The following is a 3,972-nucleotide window of genomic DNA, read 5'->3' as shown; positions in this document are numbered from 1 at the left end:
AATCTGCACGGAGTGAGGAGAGCGAGCCTCTGGACTTCCAACCGCTCCGCATGTGAACCGACGCTGTGTGTTCAGTCAGGTCGGAAAACGATGGAAATATGAGCCTTTTTAACTTTTAAATGTGTCTTGTTTTGCGCTAAAGTAACAACGCTTAAGTGTCAAACGCGCTGGAACAATTTCGGTTTGAATAATTTCAAGAAAATGGGACTTTAAGTGTTTTTTTTCTCTCCCCCCCCCCACGGGACTGTGAGTGAGAGTGGACTGCTTGGAGTCACTTACAAAGACCATCAAGAAGTCATGACATGACGAACGTTTTAACTTGGATTTATCTTCATAAAATAGGAGGAAAAGACTATTACGGCAACTTCAACTCTAAGTACTCGGACTACATGGTACATGTTGTTAATTTAATTTAGATTTTCTTTGCTTTTCAACCGTTTTCAAGTCGCCCTACTTGGATCAAAGTTTTTCCTTCCCTCCCCCTCCTCCTCAACTATGGCGGCGGCCAGGTCCACCACTGGCTCCGTGTTGCTGCGGATCATGTGGCTGGTGTGCGGGCTGTCTTTCTTACCTAGTTCTGCTCAGCATTACAACAGTGAGAGTGGAATATCCATCCCAGAACACGGGTTTTGCCAGCCCATCTCCATCCCGCTATGTACCGACATCGCCTACAACCAGACCATCATGCCGAACCTCCTGGGCCACACGAACCAGGAGGACGCCGGACTAGAAGTGCACCAGTTCTACCCTCTGGTCAAGGTCCAGTGCTCTGCGGATTTAAAGTTCTTCCTGTGCTCCATGTATGCCCGGTCTGCACAGTGCTGGAGCAGGCCATCCCCCCGTGTCGGTCCCTGTGTGAGCGTGCACGGCAGGGATGTGAAGCCCTCATGAATAAATTCGGCTTCCAGTGGCCGGAGCGGCTCCGCTGCGAGGCTTTCCCCGTTCACGGGGCCGGTGAGATCTGCGTTGGTCAGAACACATCCGAACCCAGCAGCCCGGCATCCCCGTCTTTGCCCAATGCACGCGATCCAGTGACCCTTCCCCCAAACTTAGGCCGACCCGAGCAACGCCCGGCCCAGCACAGCCCGTACCACCAGTTCTCCTGCCCTTTACAGCTGGAGGTGCCTTCCTACCTGGGCTACCGATTCATGGGGGTCAGCGACTGCGGAGCCCCGTGTGAGCCCACAAAACCCACCGGCATCATGTATTTCCGGGAGGATGAGGTAAAATTCGGCCGGCTCTGGGTCGGGATCTGGTCCATCCTGTGCTGTGTGAGCACCTTATTCACAGTGCTCACCTATTTAGTGGACATGAGGCGGTTCCGATACCCCGAGAGGCCCATCATCTTCTTATCTGGGTGTTATTTTATGGTGGCGGTGGCCTACGCTGCTGGGTTTTTCCTGGAGGATAAAGTTGTTTGTGTGGATAAATTCAACAATGACGGCTACAGGACTGTGGCTCAGGGGACGAAAAAGGAGGGCTGCACCATCCTCTTCATGGTGCTGTACTTTTTTGGTATGGCCAGCTCCATCTGGTGGGTGATTTTGTCCCTGACTTGGTTCCTATCTGCCGGCATGAAGTGGGGCCATGAGGCCATCGAAGCAAACTCCCAGTACTTCCACCTGGCCGCATGGGCTGTCCCCGCCATCAAAACCATCACCATCCTCGCCATGGGCCAGGTGGATGGCGACGTCCTGACCGGGGTCTGCTTCGTTGGGATCTCAACGTGGACTCCCTCCGCGGCTTCGTCCTGGCCCCGCTTTTTGTCTACCTGTTCATCGGCACGTCCTTCCTCCTGGCCGGCTTTGTGTCCCTCTTTCGGATCCGCACCATCATGAAGCACGACGGCACCAAGACGGAGAAGCTGGAGAAGTTGATGGTGCGGATCGGGGTGTTCAGTGTCCTCTACACGGTACCGGCCACCATAGTGATCGCCTGTTACTTCTATGAGCAGGCCTTCAGGGAGCACTGGGAGCGGACCTGGCACATGCAGACCTGCAAGCGCTTCGCCGTACCCTGCCCGGTTCACAACTTCGCCCCCATGACCCCGGACTTCACCGTGTTTATGATCAAATACCTGATGACCATGATAGTCGGGATCACCTCGGGTTTCTGGGTCTGGTCCGGGAAGACTCTTCAGTCGTGGCGGAGGTTCTACAAGCGCCTTAGTAATGGAAACCACGGAGAGACAACGGTGTAAAGTTTAAAGGATGAAAAGGCCACGGATACAACAACCATGGAAATGAGGTCATTAGCTTTCATTTTTAATACTCTTTTGGGACACTTTAAAAAAAAATAAAAATAGGATTTTTGTGTTTTTTAGGTTGTGACGGCAAATCAGGCTTTTGGACTCGCAACCAAACTTTAATCTATATTCGAAAGAAGTTGGATGTATTTTCGATATATATCTTTGTGGGGGGTTTTGTCGACAAGAACAAGAGACAGCCCCCACTTCCTGGCTTTTGCATCTTTGGATTATAAACTGGTGTAAATGGCCGCACTGGTCCCTGGACTGTAATGCCAGACTGGTGAATTTACTTTCAGTGTGACATTTCCAACATATTGTTTCCAACTGATTATATCCATAATATTACAATTTGAATGTACTTCTTGTTTACCCTGGGGAGACTTTCTCAGTGGAAAACACCGGAACAGAAAAGACTGATCTGTCCATGCTGCAACAAAAAGGCTAAAGGTTTGATCCCTATACAGCAGCCACACCCTCTGATCCTTAATGAGGGATGCCTGGATTATACAAGTTCATTTTAAGGTACTGGCTTTGCTTTTAGGCAAAGACTGAAATGCTTTATGTGTGTTAGATATCGCAGAGTGCAATCTCACCTGTTTTTAATCTGATGAATAATGCATCAACTCGTGACTCTGCTATTATGTGCCAAGTGGCTGCCCAGAAATCCAAATTTTTATATCATATTTTATAATTTTTTCAAACTGTTGAGCATTTGCTCCTGTATTGAATGTTCACTCCGAAGGTGAATGAAGTTATGTATTGGTTTGCACAGCTATGGTAAAGGTTAAAAGTGTTTTGACTGATTCATGACAAGTGACCTGGATCAAACAGTTACAGAGACCACACACACATATGGGCCTCCACTCTGAGATGAAGACACAACAGCTCATTGTTTGTCTCTCTCTGTGTGTGTGTGGTCTCTCAGCTGTTGGATCCCCCATCAAAAAGACCTTTTAAGCTTTTAAGACATCCAAAGCACCATTTCAAGGATCCTGATTTAATCCGCACGAGGTGGAAATGGTTGCTCAGGATTTTTAATGTTGTTTTATCCTCGATCTAGATGACTGTACACATCCACGCCTGTAATCTACCCAATGTAACTGAATCTGCCTTACTCCCTTATAATTTCACTTGTGTTAAATGGTATTTCACAAGCACACTAAACATTTTAGAGGCTGTAATGAGTCATTATTTTAGTGTCTGTGCTACTTTACACAAGCCTTGAAAACACAGAGAAACTGCATTTATTTTTTTCTGCATTTATGTTTGATGTTGTAATCATGGAAATGCCAGGAAGGAGGTCGCCTTATATATTTTATTTTGATAGAGTGCAGTGGAGATGTACTATACAGTGTCAGCAGGTTTTTACAAAAAAACTGATTGATTGTTGGTGAAAATGGACATCCACATTTCCTCAACTAATCAGTTTGAAAACCTAACGATACAAAAGAAGGAGCCTGTCAACTAAACGCTCCTGTAGGTAAAATAACACAACCCAAACGTGAAATTCAGGATTGAGGCTGTTCCTTTATTTTCTGAAACCTGAGTAGTTTTTGAAATTGCAGTAGAAACTCAACACTCATGTGAATACATTATTGGTAGCACCAATAGCAAAAAAGTAACCAGTGATTTGGGCCCATTGGTAATCCGCTGTTGCGTGCAGTACATTGGCTATTTTATATATATATATATATTTACTTTATTTCTCTGACTAAATAATTAAA

General features: G+C 46.8%; 1 pseudogene; it reads left to right on the top strand.

Moving 5' to 3' along the window:
• Positions 1–3,044, top strand: LOC119903923 (annotated as a pseudogene).
• The last annotated feature ends 928 nt before the right edge of the window (positions 3,045–3,972 follow it).

The sequence above is a fragment of the Micropterus salmoides genome, unplaced genomic scaffold (genome assembly GCF_014851395.1).
Source record: "Micropterus salmoides isolate LMB-PRFRI ecotype aquatic unplaced genomic scaffold, ASM1485139v1 Ms_hic_scaffold_15, whole genome shotgun sequence".
Classification (NCBI taxonomy): domain Eukaryota; kingdom Metazoa; phylum Chordata; class Actinopteri; order Centrarchiformes; family Centrarchidae; genus Micropterus; species Micropterus salmoides.
The sequence above is the reverse complement of the archived record's forward strand: the minus strand, read 5'-3'. Positions and strand labels throughout refer to the sequence as shown.